Source organism: Pelobates fuscus, chromosome 12, assembly GCF_036172605.1.
Source record: "Pelobates fuscus isolate aPelFus1 chromosome 12, aPelFus1.pri, whole genome shotgun sequence".
In the NCBI taxonomy this organism is placed as follows: Eukaryota; Metazoa; Chordata; class Amphibia; order Anura; family Pelobatidae; genus Pelobates; species Pelobates fuscus.
Window position 1 is genome coordinate 73,521,233 of NC_086328.1, and position 19,426 is coordinate 73,540,658.

Consider the following 19,426-nt stretch of genomic DNA (forward strand, 5'->3'; position numbering starts at 1 on the left):
GATCAGAGACGCAGCCTGAATTTAAAAATAAGAGGTATTACTGAGGAAACCTCGGAGACCGAAATACCACACCTGCTGCGGCGACTCCTTGCAGCGCTGCTGCCACCTAAGCAGGCAAAACAGGTGGAACTGGAGGGGACATTCCGCCTGCCAAAATCGGCGAAAGCACCGAGTGCGGCTCCTAGAGACCTACTGCTGAGATTCCGGAGCAGCAAAGATAGGATGGCAGTTATGGGCGCTGTCCGAAACAACTCACCTTATGCCTTTGAGGGCATGCAGCTTTCTTTTTACCGGGACTTCTCAGGTTACACCATGGGTTGGAGGAGGTCACTGCAGGCCTTCACATCCCTGCTGCGCGCCAAAGGCATCTCATACCGCTGGAAATTACAGCACGCTGTGGAGGTCCACCATGGATCTACAACACACTCTATCCGGGATCTACGTGAAGCGAGCGACCTACTACCTACCCTGGGTCTGTCAAAGGAGGCCCTGAACACAGCCAATCAACACACCACGACCTCAACAGCCCACACGTGGAACCCGGACTAGGTGCTCCCTTTTGTACCCCGGGGGACGCACCCGGACGCTTATGTGGCGATCACCACTTGACTGGCCGCGGACACACGGCAGAACACGGAGAATCCCAACCCAACGGGCCTGGAGGCCATATGAACGTTTGACACTTAGACGCTCTGAGTAACTTTATTTGTGTTATGTTACATTACGTTTTACTTAATGGTTCAACTTTGTTTTTCACCTTTTTCCTTAATATGGCTTACGCGACCGGTCACAAGACGTGGGGACTGAGACCCAAGACTACCCCCCATTCCTCATGTAACAACAGGCATGCACGACAGGGAAGAGATACCACCCCTACGGAGCTGCCTACATCAATCACTGGTCGATCAGGTATAAACCTCACGATCACGGGCCCCAACCATGCCCTCTAATACAACCTTGCCTTCGGGCTAACAGCAAACACAGGCTACCATTATGGGCTTGCGGCATTCGCCCAGGACTTCCCTTAAATGTAATTGATGCACGGACGTCCCCCTGTCCCCGGTGGGGTATCCTATCACATGATACACGACCACTGGACATCATACACCCCTACCTGACTTAAATTAACGGAGACTTATATATACACAACTTTAAGCCGAGCTGTCCCTTATAAGTCATAACGCCACATTCTTGTACTTATAACGAGAGACCTCATAGGGACTTAATGTGTTAATGACTTAATCTCTGAACAGACACACCAAGAGTATATATTTAATATCAAAGCCTAGGTACCGACTGGATAGACAAGATAGCCAGCCAGTTGACCCCATGATCTTTACTTTTTTTATAAAAATAAAAATGCGCATTTCATTATGTGCCCAGTACAATCAAACTGTTGTCATTTGAATGTGTGCTGTTGTGGCACAATTTTCCTGCTTACTGTTCTCTTGCACAAATAAAATAAAGAATTATAAAAAAAAAAAAAAAAAAAAAAAATCTATCATGCGTCACCTACTCAACGCGGCAAAATCACTCATACCGGTACACTGGAAGAAAACAGACATCCCCACACGAGAGGAATGGATCCACCGAGTTGAGGACATCAGGACAGCCGAGGCTCTACGGGCGGAGATGACGGGCAGGGAGACACAATTTGCTGAGGCCTGGTCACCGTGGTACGCCTATCGAGCAAGGCCTTAGGGGAGGTCAGAGAGGAGGATGGGTCCCGGGTCTGTACAATGCCAACAGCTCCCGTGAGACACACATTACATCCATGACTGCTACCTGACATCCGCACTTTCAGACGGTGACTCTAACACTCCACATATGACCAACACGACGGTTGAGAGATAAACACATAACCACCGACTGGACAGCTGCATAAACCTCCATCCCCTACAGTAACGACTCTAAAACTTCACGCAACCATAGCTAAGGGAAGACACCTGGGAGTGACGGCCGCATCCCCATGGAGACCACAACGGGGGTACACCTCACAAGCATTACCACGGAACCCACACCACACTCGTGGAATGGCACTACCGATCGGGTCCCGGATGTGTGCAGCAGTCCTGAGACACTACAACTTACACACATACCAGACCACTCCACCCCCCCCTCGCGGAGAACCATGGAACACGTAGGCCCCATAATTACACTGAAACAGGCAAGATACCTGGCGATGGTCCCCATCCATTACTCCTGTCATGCTACAACACGGCCACATGAATTTTAGTTAGAAAATCAAACAACTACCTTACCCGGCTCAGATAGCCACTGCCAAATTAGGCAAAGACGTAGGCTCCATGACCAAACATCTATGCCCATTCCATGGGGGATGACACAACTGTCCTGTGGACGGGGTCACTACAGGACGGTATGAACCAAGACGGGGGGGATACTGATTGCACTACAATTTAGGCATACATGGACCACTTCCCACCATTCTCCCTGTCCCTACATGGTACACCTGATAACACCCTGACACTACTCACTCATACACACACAATCTCTAGTTAGATCACCTTTTTCTTCATATCGACCTATGCGACATACACTCACAGACGACAGTTATGGATATGCTCCAAACATGGAACCAAGCTCTTTCTTTGCTGTTCTGCAGACAGTACAGAAGGCCTTCTCTTTCTATTTTCTCCACTTCTAGAGAAACCAGCAACAAAGGAACGACTGCCAAGAAGGGATAGGGTCGCCTTTACAGACCCTACAGGCGATCACAGTGAGCTATAATCGTTAGCTCCTGAAAGTGTGAGTGGGCATATTTCCCCTTCTTTTATACACCACGTACTTATATTTATGGTATACACTATGTGTGGTTATTTTGCCTTTTGTTTTTAAGGTACAGCATACCTCAATTAGGACACCTGTATAAAATATTCCAAGGTAGAGGTATTGCTATATATTCCGCACTGTACATCACAAATTGTATATATTAGCGCTTCACCGTCACCCTTTTATGGAACCACACTTGTAGCATATCTACGGACGTTACTACACCCATTTTGTTCTAGCACTACTCGGACGCTCTTAGTCCCATGACATACTGAAACTAAGAAGCTTTTCAATACCACCCTATAGAAAAGGAACTGACTACATAATGTTATTGGTTAAGTAACGAAGCAAAGAATAAAAACTCCCTTGAATTTATATGTACCCATAATATATGTAACATTGTTACTCTATTGCAATATTTCATTGACTGTTTGTTGGGGGCCTGCGAGCTCGCCATTCCTCATGCTTTTCTATCAATAAAAACTTGATTAATCAAAAAAAAATATGAAAAAAGTGTATTACGGTTGGACAGACATATAGCGCAAATGCCAGGTTTTGTTTATGTTTTGTTCACAATTTGTACAACTGGTCCTTAAGTGATTAAATAAAATTAAAAATGCAATATTTTACATTGCACGGTCAAAAGCAAATGGGCACTGCACACAGACCACTTGATTGAGATAAAGAGGTCTGTGTGACTATAGTCTCCCTTTAAGCAATATAAATTGTGTCTCTAGTTAGGCATCATTAACTGACAATTAATTAGGCAATGATTTTGCTATTTATATTTTTTTAATTTGGTACAATTCATAATTTACTGAATAAACTCCAGTGTTGACTATTGATGATTTGCCTTTTTTTCCCTTTCTGGTGCATACATTTAGGTTCTAGTTTCTACAGAAAATCCTTAAGACTGGTTTAACCTCTTCAATGCCACACAAAACAAAGTTCCAAAGGATGAACCATTACTCATAATAATAGCACGTTTATACTAATTCCTTCAATCCATGTTACAAATAATGACTCCCCCTCCCCAATACAGTGAGAGAGTCACTAGGTCTCATTATAGCTGATAAAACCCCATCCCCAGTTTGAATCCCACTGTAAGGCGCTCCCCCGGTTTACGAGCACTATAGAGAGGAGCACAGTGTTATTATTATTATTAGTGGTAATATCGCTCTAGTTTATAATCAAAACGCTGTAACTACAATTCAAATGGCTGCCGGTATCGAATACGGCAGAGCGGGGATCCCGGGACGGACACCGTGTTTAGAGAGGATTCTATGGTTTACAATTAAACGAAAATCACCCGATAAAATGACACTCACTGAAATCGCCGTGTAGCTTTCGTTACCCAAGATGTCGGCCACTGGAGTCGCGACTCTGACGTCACGAAAGCTTAGCGTCGCAGAGCTACTTGCGTCACACAGTAGACTCTTTACTTCCTGTTATACACCCGGAAGTGATGATGCTCTGGGCACATTGTGTCTATGCTTATTTTTCAGCTTGTTTTTTTTTATTTTAACTTTTTTTATTTTTTTTAAATTCAATATCTGCTAGGAGCATGGGCAGCTTAGTGACACACGTGTTACATTATTTAGTGATGGTAAAAACATGTGTAGGACATTTTTTTTTCCAAAGTTTTTTTTGTAAACTTTTATGTTTTCAATTAACCCCTTAAGACCGCAGCCAAATGTGCAAGTTGTGATCGAAAAAAAACTTAACAAAACCTGGCATTTGTGCTATATGTCTGTCCAACCGTAATTCACCTCTTTCATATTAAATGCACCCACACTTATTATATATCATTTTATTCAGGGGAAACAGGGCTTTCGTTTAACATCAAATATTTAGGTATGGAACATAATTTAATATGAAAAAAATATAAGAAAATGGGAGAAAATAAGATTTTTTTTAATTGTTTTAGTTCTACATGACATTTTAACTGTGAATGTCATAATGCTGTTTGCTTTTACTACAATACATTACACATATTTGTATTCAGTGATGTCTCACGTGTAAAACAGTACCCCCTATGTACAGGTTTATGGTGTTTTGGGAAGTTACAGGGTCAAATATAGCGTGTTACATATTTCAGTTTTTTCACATTGAAATTCGCCAGATTGGTTACGTTGCCTTTGAGACCATATGGTAGCCCAGGAATAAGAATTACCCCCATGATGGCATACCATTTGCAAAAGTAGACAACCCAAGGTATTGCAAATGGAGTATGTCCAGTCTTTTTTAGTAGGCACTTGGTCACAAACACTGGCCAAAGTTAGTGTTAATATTTGAAAATGCAAAAAACTAATTTGAACGCAAATTTTGGCCAGTGTTTGTGACTAAGTGGCAGTGTTTCCAGGCTGGCTAATGTCAATTCTGTGGATTTTTGGCTTCTGACATTCAAGAAATTTTCCAGTTCAGCTACCCCTAATCATGTGGATGTCGGCTTCCTGGGAGTGAGGGACGTACCTGACTCTACTCCTGACGGACAGGAAATGCTTCAGTTCTAGGGCGGTGCGCCGCACATACTCCTGGCCCGGCAGCCACTTCACGCATGGGAGAGGAGGCGACTCTTGTTTGCTGTTTGATCCGCCTCTCCACAGGCAGGCATCCTTTTCTGCTCACATGTTTTGTCCCCCAAACTGCCCTATGATCCCTTTAGGGTGTGAGAGTCCTGGGGTTCCATGGTGGCATATTCAGGGGCAGTGTGGGGAACAACCAGTTGAGTGGTCAAACGGACATAGCATCATGCGCACATGGACGCCTATTATTCTAGAGGGGCTTTTTGCTTATATAGGCTCAGAGACTCCTTTTCATGAGAGGGCTCCCATTTGTTCTCACCCATTGAATCCCAGACCACCCTAGGTTCTTAGTTCAGTTGTCTTGTGAACTCCCTAGAGCTTACAAGCCTTCTCTGCCTTGGTTAACCCTTTCCTGCTTGAACCTGCCATGGTTAGCCCTTGCCTCCCTGAACCAGCCTTGTTTAACTCTTACCTAGCTGAACATATTTTGGTTAACCTCTGTTTACCTGATCCTGTCCTGGACTTCCTGGTGAACCTTTGCCTACTTATTTAACCAGCCATAGACTTTACTTTTGTTTTGCTGATTCTACCCGGCATGTCCAAATAAGATTTTACTTTGTGTTGCTGGTTCTGGCCTTGTAGTACATGGTTTTGTCCTTGAACTTTCCAGTTTGTTATTTGTTTCATTCAGGGCCGTCTTTAATATGAATAGGACCCTGGGCAAAGAATTTTGTTGGGCCCCCTCGGCCCTGCGACCCTCTCAATCCACCAACCCCCCAATTACGCCCAACCCCCAATCACACTGACATATTGACACATACACACACACAGACATATTAAAACATTCACAGATACATACTGACACACACATACACATACTGGCAGACATATTGACACACATTCAGACATACTGACACACACACACACACACAGACGCACATACATACACACACAGACACATACACTGATAGACTTATTGACACACACACAGACATGCTGATACACACACGCATACTGACATACACACAGACACAGTGACACACACAGGCATACTGACATACACACAGACATACTGACACACACAGACAGACATACTAACACACACACATACACAGACACATACACTGACAGAAATACTGACACACACACGCAGACATACTCACACACACAGACATACTGACACACACACAGACATACTGACACACACACAGACATACTGACACACACACAGACAGAAATGCTGACACACACACACACAGACATGCTGACACACACTGACAGAAGTATTGACACACACACACACAGGCATGCTGACACACACAGGCATGCTGACACACACAGGCATACTGACACACACACAGACAGACATACTGACACACACACACAGACAGACATACTGACACACACACAGAAATACTGACACACACACACAGACACAGACATACTGACACACACACACACAGACATACTGACACACACACACAGACATATTGACACACACACTGACAGAAGTATTCACACACACACACACACTGACAGAAGTATTGACACACACACAGACATAATGACACACACAGGCATACTGATATACACACACAGATACACTGAAACACAGACAGACATACACACACAAACATACTGACATACATTTAGCCACCCTCCAACCACCCTTACCTTTTCTGGAGGGTGGTTTCCCTGGGGAACAGTGGCAGGCTGAGGCAGTTGGGAGTTCTCCTCTTAAACTCCCCTCCTCCCTGCCTTTCTCCTCCTGTGCGGCTCTGATCTCCGGTGGGAGGAAGTGACGCGCGGCACTCACTTCCTCCCAGCTGGCTGACGAACAGGAAGGGGCCTGGTCGCGCTGTAAGCGTAACAGCGCCCGACCGGGCCCCTGCTGACACATGTCCACCGGGTGGCCCTTAGTGCATGGGCCACCCGGGGGCCCTCTTTAGCATGCGGGATGGTGCGGCTCTGTGCAGCCGCACCACCGGGTCCAAGGGGGGCTGCCCAAATCGCGGGGCCCACGGAGCAGCTGCTCTGGGCCCCCCAGGAGCAACTGGGCCCGGGGCAGCTGCCCCGTTTGCCCCGCGCTAAAGACGGCCCTGGTTTCATTACTCAGAATTTAAGTTGCGTGACTTTGCTTTGTTCAAATCTCTGCACACCGAGCCCATTAAGCCCAAACCCATGACACCTACACTTATTCTTTACATTTTAAACATTAAAATCCCTAAACCAAAATCATTAAATGAAAATCTCTAATTCTTAATACCTAATCCAAAAATCCATAAAATTAAAATCACTAATTTTAACCCCTAAACTCTGATCACCAGAACCCCTGTCAAACTAATTTGTTTTGATAGGCCACATTGTCCACTGAAATAGGTATGGATGGCCAAATGTATTTATATTTATTCTAGATTTATTATTATTCATTTATATAGACACGTGCTCAAACAAGAAAAAAAATTGGGCACAGAGAACAAATTCACATAATGTCATAAATGCAATGTATTACTATCTTACAACAATAAAAAATAGAATTGATGTTTGAATACAGTTGTATGTGTGTGTATTGTTGCCATTTGAATGCAGGGGTGTGTTTGTGGTAATGGCGTTTGAATGCAGGGCTGTATTTGCATCTTTGAATGCAGGGGTGTGTTTGTGTGCATTTTTGGTGTTTCAATTCAGGGGTGTATTTGTTTACAATGTTGGCATTTGAATGCTGGGATGTATGTCTTTAACTGAGTCCCCGGCCTGCTCTTTTCTGCAGCCAGGCTTTACACCGGCCCAAGACACAGCAGCACTCTGCCCCTCTCTCCTACATGCAGGTCTTTGGTGTCAACCACTGGTACTCAGTTCCTGCCTACTCTCTTGCTCCCCTGTGCTGCTGTCTGGGAGCCGGGAGGAAGCATAGTTTATCACTTTGTCCCAGCACTGCGGCCGCTCAGGGGAACAGCAAGCTATTGCAGCTGGCATAATTTGCGGGCTACATGGACCGTATTTCTGACAGCCCTGCTCTAGAGCTTAATGTAGTGGTTCAGGAACAGAGAGTCCCTGCAGTCTTTCAAAAGTAAACTCTGCCTTTTCAGAGATAACAAATTTTTTTTTGTTCCCTGGAAACACCTCTAGGGGCAGGCACTTCCTCATTGCAGTCCTGCAATCTTTGCATTCCGTGTCTTCACGCTCTGCATGAAGACGTTTATTCAACAAACGTAGCATTAGAACGCTGCAGGAACTGTGAACGTGACTGCAGTGACCTGTATTAACCCTTGCGCCCTGTTTCTATGTCCAGAGCCATAGTGTGGGAGAGATACCAATTTCAATGCAGCATTGACACTGGCTGAAGATAGAAGCTTAGCAGGAGATATCTGCCAGCTGTCTGGGAGATCAATTGGCCATCAAATAGTTAGTAAGTAGCCTTTTTTTTCTTAATAACTGACTCTTTGATTTAAAGGAACACCACACACAGCAATTCAGATATGCTAATTTTCATTGTAGTTTGTCCTGCACGGCTCACAGTCAGAGGCTTCTCAATGAGATGGTTCTAATTGGTTATTTACCTAGCACAGATGCTAGGGGGAAAAGGGGGATGGGAGGAGGAGAGCTGGCAAAGGCTACAGACAAAAGATCTTTTTCAAACTTTTTTTTACATATAACCCCAATTGAATAAAATATATACATATTTTCATTGAGGGTATTTCTACTAAATTGTGATTAATTTTTTTCTGCCATTTTTTAAGAATATGTTTATTTTGTAATTAATTAATTAGGTTTTTTAATTAAATCCTTAATTGTTCTTTATTATGATTTTTTTTTTTTTATTATGTGCTTAATTAGTAAACTTTATTATTAAATGGAATATGTTTCCTCCATTTTTAGGAAACAGTTGTTCAGGGTTATTCACTAAAGTGAGGATTCAAAGTGAGTGTAAAATTTAAGGTCAAAGCAGCCAGATTGGATTTTTTTTCAAAGTCAGCAATGTGTCCAGTTTTCATATATATAGGCCTTAAATTTGAAATTCACTGTGAATTCTAGACAATTCTCAAGATGGGCATCGATGGGGATGGGTGGGGGCTAGAGCCCAGAATGTGGGGCCCTATAGCCCGGATCTTTTTTAGTTTTAGGGGCGGAACTTCTGCTAGTGAAGCTGCTCCAGGGGCTTCAAACTGAGGGGTCATATTTGGTGGCCCTCACACTTGGGTCCACTCTTTGAGGTTCTCTGAGAAAAGGGACTGGGTGGGCGCAATGGCCCTTCAATAGTACGCCGGTCCCTGTTCAAGCTGAAGTTTAAAGGTCACTTCCTCCCAGTATACAAAGATCCGCACGGGAGGAAGAGAGATCACTGGGAGTGGAAGAGGACAAGGAGAGAGCATTGACACAGACTCCCATCAACCTCAGCCAGCCCTAGGAAGCCACCCTCCTAACCCAAAAACTATGGAAGCAGGAAGTTGGCTAAAAATATGAAAAGTATGACTTTTGTATGTGTGCATCAGTGTGTGTTTATCTGTGTTGGTGTGGCAGTTTGTGTGTCAGTATTTGTTTTTACCTTTTGATTTTTTCTGGTGTTATTTTTTGTGGATGGGGTCTTTTTTAAAAAAAAATTGTAGAGTTGGTTATTCTGGATTTTGTTTTGGCCTTATTTGGGCTGAAGAAAATAATAATTATAAGAAAGAAGACATCTGATGGAATATATATATATATATATATATATATATTTTTTTTTTTTAAATGGGTTTTAGATTATTATTGCCCCCCTCACTATTATAAGGGTAAGTGGAGGTTTTTAGGGGCTTACATTATTTTTAGGGGGTGCTAGGGGATTGGGGACCCAAGCCACCTGGGAGGGATATCCTTTTATTTGGGGGGCTTGGACAATGGCATGTCCACCTCTTGTTTTATAGTTCTGGGGTGCCTAAAAGGTAAATTCCCCGGATGTTTTAAAACTACAGCTTTCATGATGCATTGTCATTCTAAAGGCATGCAAAGCAAAGCGTCATGGAAGTTGTAGTTCTACAACATCTTGGGAGCTACGTAAAAGGGACACTCCAGGCACCCAGACCACTCCAATGGGCAAAAGTGGTCTCCCAACTCCCATCACCCTTAATCCTGCAAGTGTAATTATTGCAGTTTTTATAAACAGCCACTAGAAGGACTTCCATGTTCTTAAAACACGAAGAGTGTTTTAAACGACGCTGGACGTCCTCACGCTACGCATGAAGACCTCCAGCGTCACCAAAATCCCCTTAGGAAAGCATTGAATAATGCTTTCCTATGGGAGGTCTAATACACACGCGTGGCAACGGCCATTGCCGTGCATGCGGTATTCCCCGCCGGCGGGGGAGGAGCGTCGGTGGAGCCTGACCCAGTGCTGAGGGACAACAGCACTGAATTCAGGTAAGTCACTCAGGGGGTTTTAACCCCTTCAGCAACATGGGTGGGCACTGGATAGTCCCTTTAAGGGCACCCGTTATAGTTAATAAGGGCCCAAACTTTTGCCCATGGGTGTGTGCCTAGTGGGGGGATAGTAGGGTTTATTAGAAGCAGTGTTAACCCTGCAATGTAAATATTGCAGTTTCTCTCACGCTGCAGTGATTTACATTGCAAGGTTAAAGGGACAGGGACACTGCACCCAGATCACTACAATGAGATCAAGTGGTCTGGGTGCTTATAGTGCCCCCCTTTAATATATTGCCAATTCAGCAGTATAATAAATAATTAAATGACAACAAGAAGCATGCACTCTGCACAACTAAGAGTATGAATCTCGCCAAACAATGATGTGTGTATGGTATGGGTTTAACCAAGTGTGTAGATTCCCGCCTTTCCCAATGCAGCTACTTTTCTAAAATGTAACGAGAGGGGAGATAGGACCCTGCAGCCTCCAACCTTCCTCTGCCTCTGCTTCCTGTAGCCAGTCACACACATACGGCAGGAGGCAGTGCACTGTGTGAGAGAGAGCAGGGATTGGCTGCCATCGCATGTCCCCAGCCCCCTCCATTCATGCTGCTGCCGGTGTGCTGTCTTGCTGGAGAAAGGAAGGTAATAAACCTCTGGAGCTCAGCACTGTGCTAGGGAAGGTCTGGGCAGGCAGAAACTGGGGGTGAATTGATAATTGTGGAGCAGACAATAACGCCAAGTCCCATTATTCCACCCACTGTACTCCAACTCCCATTATCCCTCAGCTCTCATTGTGTTGCCTAAGTCCACTCCACTGCAACTCCTGATATCCTTCCCCAGCCAACTCTACCTCATATCTAGCTTTCCTGCCATAACTCCCACTATCCTGCCCCAAACCCCATAAACACTTCAGCTCCCACTATCTTGCACCAGACTACTACAACTCCCACTGTCCTGTTCCAGCCCAATCTACCGTAAATCCTCCTATCCAGCACATATGCCTGAGATCCCTTAAACTTCCCGTAACTCAGTCTTCTTAAACTCCCACTCTCCTATCTCAGTCTGCTTTAAGTCCCACTATCCTATCCCAGCCCCTCTACCCCAACTCCCACTATCCTATCCCAGCCCCTCTACCCCAACTCCCACTATCCTGTCCCAGCCCCTCTAACCCAACTCCTCATATCTTGCTACAGCCCCCACTATCCTTCCCTAGCCCAGTCTACTTATTAAACTCCCATGATCCCATTCAGTCCACTTCAACTCACATTATCCTGTCCCAGTCCATCTACCATAACCTGCTCTACCTGAGCCCCCACTATCCTGCCCCAGCCTGCTCTACCTGAGCCCCCACTATCCTGCCCCAGCCTGCTCTACCTGAGCCCCCACTATCCTGCCCCAGCCTGCTCTACCTGAGCCCCCACTATCCTGCCCCAGCCTGCTCTACCTGAGCCCCCACTATCCTGCCCCAGCCTGCTCTACCTGAGCCCCCACTATCCTGCCCCAGCCTGCTCTACCTCAGCCCTCACTATCCTACCCCAGCCTGCTCTACCTAGGCCCTCACTATCCTAACCCAGCCTGCTCTACCTCAGCCCTCACTATCCTGCCCCAGCCTGCTCTACCTGGGCCCCCACTATCCTAACCCAGCCTGTTCTGCCTGGGCCATCACTATCCTGCCCCAGCCTGCTCTACTTCAGCCATAACTATCCTGCCCCAGCCTTCTCTACCTCATCCCTCACTATCCTGCCCCAGCCATCTCTTCCTCAGCCCTCACTATCCTACCCCAGCCTGCTCTACCTCAACCCTCACTATCCTGCCCTAGCCTCCTCTACCTCAACCCCCACTATCCTGCCCTAGCCTGCTCTACCCGAACCCCCACTATCCTGCCCCAGCCTGCTCTACCTGAACCCCCACTATCCTGCCCCAGCCTGCTCTACCTGAACCCCCACTATCCTGCCCCAGCCTGCTCTACCTGAACCCCCACTATCTCCTGCCCCAGCCTGCTCTACCTGAACCCCCACTATCTCCTGCCCCAGCCTGCTCTACCTGAACCCCCACTATCTCCTGCCCCAGCCTGCTCTACCTGAACCCCCACTATCTCCTGCCCCAGCCTGCTCTACCTGAACCCCCACTATCTCCTGCCCCAGCCTGCTCTACCTGAACCCCCACTATCTCCTGCCCCAGCCTGCTCTACCTGAACCCCCACTATCTCCTGCCCCAGCCTGCTCTACCTGAACCCCCACTATCTCCTGCCCCAGCCTGCTCTACCTGAACCCCCACTATCTCCTGCCCCAGCCTGCTCTACCTGAACCCCCACTATCTCCTGCCCCAGCCTGCTCTACCTGAACCCCCACTATCCTGCCCAAGCCTGCTCTCCCTGAACCCCCACTATCCTGCCCCAGCCTGCTCTCCCTCAACCCCCACTATCCTGCCCCAGCCTGCTCTCCCTCAACCCCCACTATCCTGCCCCAGCCTGCTCTACCTCAACCCCCACTATCCTGCCCCAGCCTGCTCTACCTCAACCCCCACTATCCTGCCCCAGCCTGCTCTACCTCAACCCCCACTATCCTGCCCCAGCCTGCTCTACCTCAACCCCCACTATCCTGCCCCAGCCTGCTCTACCTCAACCCCCACTATCCTGCCCCAGCCTGCTCTACCTCAACCCCCACTATCCTGCCCCAGCCTGCTCTACCTCAACCCCCACTATCCTGCCCCAGCCTGCTCTACCTCAACCCCCACTATCCTGCCCCAGCCTGCTCTACCTCAACCCCCACTATCCTGCCCCAGCCTGCTCTACCTCAACCCCCACTATCCTGCCCCAGCCTGCTCTACCTCAACCCCCACTATCCTGCCCCAGCCTGCTCTACCTCAACCCCCACTATCCTGCCCCAGCCTGCTCTACCTCAACCCCCACTATCCTGCCCCAGCCTGCTCTACCTCAACCCCCACTATCCTGCCCCAGCCTGCTCTACCTCAACCCCCACTATCCTGCCCCAGCCTGCTCTACCTCAACCCCCACTATCCTGCCCCAGCCTGCTCTACCTCAACCCCCACTATCCTGCCCCAGCCTGCTCTACCTCAACCCCCACTATCCTGCCCCAGCCTGCTCTACCTCAACCCCCACTATCCTGCCCCAGCCTGCTCTACCTCAACCCCCACTATCCTGCCCCAGCCTGCTCTACCTCAACCCCCACTATCCTGCCCCAGCCTGCTCTACCTCAACCCCCACTATCCTGCCCCAGCCTGCTCTACCTCAACCCCCACTATCCTGCCCCAGCCTGCTCTACCTCAACCCCCACTATCCTGCCCCAGCCTGCTCTACCTCAACCCCCACTATCCTGCCCCAGCCTGCTCTACCTCAACCCCCACTATCCTGCCCCAGCCTGCTCTACCTCAACCCCCACTATCCTGCCCCAGCCTGCTCTACCTCAACCCCCACTATCCTGCCCCAGCCTGCTCTACCTCAACCCCCACTATCCTGCCCCAGCCTGCTCTACCTCAACCCCCACTATCCTGCCCCAGCCTGCTCTACCTCAACCCCCACTATCCTGCCCCAGCCTGCTCTACCTCAACCCCCACTATCCTGCCCCAGCCTGCTCTACCTCAACCCCCACTATCCTGCCCCAGCCTGCTCTACCTCAACCCCCACTATCCTGCCCCAGCCTGCTCTACCTCAACCCTCACTATCCTGCCCCAGCCTGCTCTACCTCAACCCTCACTATCCTGCCCCAGCCTGCTCTACCTCAACCCTCACTATCCTGCCCCAGCCTGCTCTACCTCAACCCTCACTATCCTGCCCCAGCCTATTCTATCCCAACTCCCACTGTCCTGCTACTGCCCCACAATGCACAACCCGTGCTACAACTCTCGTGATCCTACCAATTGTTCTTATTTTGGTACAACATCTGCTAACCTCACCATGTTACCCCAATTCCCACAATGCTGCAATTTCCCACAATTTCCTCAATGCTACTAACTACTTTCTTGTGTACGTGGGAAGTTTTAGCTGGAGAAATGTGAAAGCAGTTTAACAGCCTAGGACAGAATTTTTCTGCTCCAGTCATATGAAGATAATTGCAATAGGAACTGGGAGTAGCGCCTTCAGGTGTTTTCAGATGTTAGATAGGTGGGACAATGGAGAAGTACGTGGTGTAGTATGGAATATAAAGAAAGATGCACTTAAAGCTTTTTGAAGCTACCAAATAGCTCCACTTATGTGCATGTGAGCCATACAATCCCTGCTTAAGGATGCTTATGTTGTCTCTTGGTCCCGGTAGGTGCTCCAGGAAGTATATAATAGAAATAAAACAATGACCATATGGATGATGTAAGTTGAGCAAATATAAAATGAAATTGCACTCACATGAATAGGAACCTCTAGAATGGCTCCTATTTGATAGCTTGAAGTGGTATAATCCCCACTCTAGGCTTATTAGCTGACAAATTTCTTCATGGTGTGTATATATGGAATAGAACAGAGACAAACATATAGTGCACACTGTTGTTATGGTACTTTTTCAGTAAACCAAAATGTTTAAGTGTCTATCTGTTCCTGTCCAAATTAAAGAGAATTGAATTGCGTATATACGCTGAAGTAATTCAGTCTGACACACGGAGTTCAGGTTAAAATAACTTCGAGGAAATTTATTGGCAAGTCCAGAATCAGACATTTTCGTCATCATTGATTATCAAGATATCAGTGAATAAACATCATTAATTGGATTAATTGTTAAGTGTCTGGATTAGTGTCCACCTATCAATATAATTAATTGGATCAAAAACTAAGTGGTTAGTTCCGTGTCCACCCACCAAGAGGTGGTACCTTTTTGGACACGGGTGGGGGACAAGGGGTCTTGAGCGTCATTTTACTCGGTCGGTGATGTCAGATCTCGTGGTTAGGTGCAAGGTCTCTTATGAATAGAACATTTCATTACTACTGTGTTCTCATGGCCTTTAAATTATACTATGTTGCGAGTTAGGGGAAATTCAGCAGTTCCTGGGTTAGTCATATCTTTATGGAGAATACAGTCTTTGTCTATTGTGTTAGATGTGCTGAGAAATTCTGTCATGTAATGTGGTTTTCATATGGAGAAGTCAGGTTATGAGGACAAAATGGAGGATTCGTCACAGCATCAGGTTAAAATGGAGTTAGTGCAATAATTCAATACAAGTACAATAAAGATTTTTTTAATAATTCTACATCAGTCCCCCCTATGAAATGTTAAATTCTAAGAGATAAAAAACTTTATTTGTTAATATCAGAAGACGTGTTAGCCCAAAGGCACAGAAACCCCGTGGCCGCTAGCTAGGTGTTAATGCAAAGTGCAAGTCTGTCCCTAATTCTGACCCTAATAGGCTAACTCATCTGTCAGAATGGCTCTCGAACACTTCACACCCATGGGTGTCCCATGGCGGCTAACCCACCACTTCTCCACACGGGGCCTTTACCATTCACTGACAGATGCTGTCCCTAAGGTGGTCCCTTCCTAGAACTCTCGCACTTTATCATCAAAAGGGATAGATTGCAGCGGCAAACAGGGTGAGTTGAGATCCTGGAAATCTTGGTCATCAACTTCAAGATGTGTGAAAGTGGGTGCCACTTGGTCAACAGTCTTCGGGAGGGCTTTTCTCAGACAAAGGAAGACACAACAAAAGAGAAGAGCAAAGATAAAAAGGAAAATTAGAATTGCCATTCCAATATGCATTAAAGCTTTTTGCCAACCCGTCATCCAACCAAACCATCTGTCCCAGGGATCTTTTATCCCAGAATTTCTTTTTAACTCTTCAGAGAGGTCATTTAATTTTTCTATGGCTAAAGTAACTTTACCATTAGGGCCTGTGTTTTCTGGGATGTAGGTACAACATGTCATGGTGTCGGGCAAAATTTTACATACCCCTCCTTTTTCGGCTAGGATCATATCTAGGGCTATTCTATTCTGGAAGGCCATTTGGGATGTGGCCTGTAACTGTTCGGCTAATCCCTGGAGGGCGTCTCTGGTGTAATTAACAAAACGCTGTTGGTTGTAATAAATATAATTTATCCAGTTTAAATTCTTGTTTGCGGTAACTATGGTAAAAATTGATTCAAATCCTGCAGCAACCTCATCTCTTGCTTTAAACTCATTGGGTACCCCCCTAGGCACCCCAATGGCATCAATGTAAATGTGAGGGTCAAAACTTCCTTTTACTGGGGCTTCACGCTTAACCTTAGTGTGGCTGGGCTCATGGGTGTTGAGGTGTGTGTCAGAGATAATGTGTATAGGCATAATAGCCTTAGTCAAAGTACACTCCCCCCACCACTCTGTGTCCATTCTGGATCTTAACTGTAAATCCCCACACAACCAGTAAATATCTCCTAATGACCTAGTGTGATGCTGCAGTAAACGTACAGGAACAGTTCGATATGTAGCACAATATCCTTCGGGAAAGTTACCCACAAATTTACCAATCCCATCGTGCATGGCATAGCAAGTGTAATTACCTTTATATATTGTAATACCATTAGGAGGTCTGACATTTTTGGCTAGAAGAGGATACTCCGCTGTCCATGCTTGACATAGAGACCTGTTGAAATCATATTGGTAGGCAAAAAGACTTAAAACACAATTTTCTACATCTACTGGCAGGGTTAAAGGTACAGTGCCCAGATGAGGTCTGGCACCACCACACACATAGCATGCGGTTCTGTTATGTTTGTTGGCATTATATTTCATCCATTCTAACCATAGGTTAACATCATTAAAACCTGTTTCAGCGGCCATGGTATCTTCAAAGGTGGGGTTGGCAATGGCCATCATGTCCTTAAAGGACTGGATGTGTGGTTTTAATGGATTTATGACCATGTGAGTAGCTCCTCGCCACTCAGGGGAATTACACATATCTTTAAGGTAGAAATGCCCTAATTTAGTGTAGGAACCCTTTTTCCAATACATTCCCATTACATATCGGTCTGCATCTGTTGGGCTTGGATGCTCAATATTAAGAATTAATTTCATTGGTGTGCCTCCTCCAGGCTTTCTTAGAGTCATTCTTTGAAGGAGGGACCTACCATGATCATCTACTTTAGATAAGGCACTTTTTGGCTTGTAACCCCAGGAAGACCCGGCATTCCATCCCGCCGCCCCCCAACGGCCACAATTGTGCCCCCATTGTTTGTCAACTACACAAACATATGGGTCCTTTACATGAGGGATATCTCTATAGATATTCTGGATTTGTGTTGTAGAGAATGGGCATTCTACGATGTCACAATAATCAAAGGTATAGGTAGCCACACGGGTACATGATGAATTATACCAGAAGGTGTACCCACTAACATCTTTAGTGATGGCTACTTGCTGGGCCTTAATTAAACTAATTAAGGAGACAATGTACCAGAGGTACATGGTTGTGCGGTATCTGCTTCCTCTGGGGCAGGAGACTTCTTGCAGTGGGAAGCGTGGATCCAATGTGGCCTGCCGGCCAATTTGACGGAGGTTGCGGTGATCAGGAGAACTTGGAATGGCCCGTCAAATCTTGGTTCCAGGGTACTTTTCCGCACGAACTTCTTAACCAGAACCCAATCTCCGGGAAGCAGGTTATGGGTACCTGTGTCCAAATCAGGATCTGGAATTGAAGAGAAAACTTGGGCATGTATTTTGTTCAAGACACTTGCAAGTTCAGTTACATAGTCTACTAAAACATCAGATTGCAGCTGTAACTGTTGCGGATAATAACAACCTAGTCTGGGTGCTGTCCCAAATAGAATTTCATATGGGGATAACGAGTGCTTCCCTCTAGGTGTGTGTCTAACGCTGAATAAAGCTATTGGCAGGCTTTCTGGCCAGGGCATCTTTGTTTCTTGTGACATTTTTAACATTCTGGCTTTTAGAGTGCCGTTCATGCGCTCTACTTTACCACTACTTTGTGGGTGGTAAGGGGTGTGAAAGGCAAGGGTCACCCCCAGAGCAGTCCAAATGTCTTTAGTCACTGTTGCTGTAAAGGCTGGACCCTGATCACTTTCAATGACTTCTGGAAGTCCAAATCTACATACTATGTCTGTAAGTAGGCGTTTTGCGGTTGTTTTTGCAGTGATATTGGTCACAGGGTAGGCTTCTGGCCAGCCTGAGAACATGTCCACTATTACTAGTGCATATTCATGAGGCCCACTCTTGGGCATTTGAATGTGGTCAATTTGAATTCTCTGGAATGGGTACATGGGTTTTGCTAGGTGCTTTGCAGGCACCCTGATTGGTCTTCCTGGATTGCATTTTGCACAAATGACACAGGCCTTACAGAAATTGCTGATCAAAGTTGTGATTCCAGGGGCTTCATAATGCTTTTGAATGAGGGCGGCCATTAGGTCTTTTGACAGATGTGCAGGCCCATGTGCCCATTGGACAACTGCTGGATATAAATTCTTCGGAAGGCAAAATTTAGAGTTGTTGTAGTAGATTCCGTCTTTTAGGACAGCTCCCTTCTTTTTCCATTTCTGGATTTCTTCAGGAGTAATTGCAGCTTGTTGTTCTCGCAAAATTCTTAGGTCAGTAGGAAGAGTTTGCAAGGTAAAGATAGGAACTTCTTCTTCTTGACCGGACACTTCTTCATCCACTTCCTGCAAATCTCTGGCCGCTTGCTTAGCAGCCTGATCAGCTAAATGGTTGCCCTTAGCTTCATCTGAATCCAATTTCCCATGTGCCTTTACTTTCAAAACGGCCACTTCTTCAGGGAGTAGGAGGGCA

At 46.3% G+C, this 19,426-nt stretch overlaps 2 protein-coding genes across 2 annotated transcripts in view; one reads left to right on the plus strand and one right to left on the minus strand.

The window, feature by feature from the left end:
• Window positions 1-4,197, minus strand: part of SART1 (spliceosome associated factor 1, recruiter of U4/U6.U5 tri-snRNP) — a 34,755-nt gene extending 30,558 nt beyond the window's left edge. The window contains exon 1 of the mRNA XM_063438589.1: window positions 4,119-4,197. The gene's annotated coding sequence lies outside the window, so the exon portion shown is untranslated. The remainder of the gene's footprint in view (window positions 1-4,118) is intronic.
• Window positions 4,198-11,293: 7,096 nt separating this feature from the next.
• Window positions 11,294-19,426, plus strand: part of LOC134579437 (uncharacterized) — a 30,648-nt gene continuing 22,515 nt past the window's right edge. The window contains exon 1 of the mRNA XM_063438729.1: window positions 11,294-11,351. The gene's annotated coding sequence lies outside the window, so the exon portion shown is untranslated. The remainder of the gene's footprint in view (window positions 11,352-19,426) is intronic.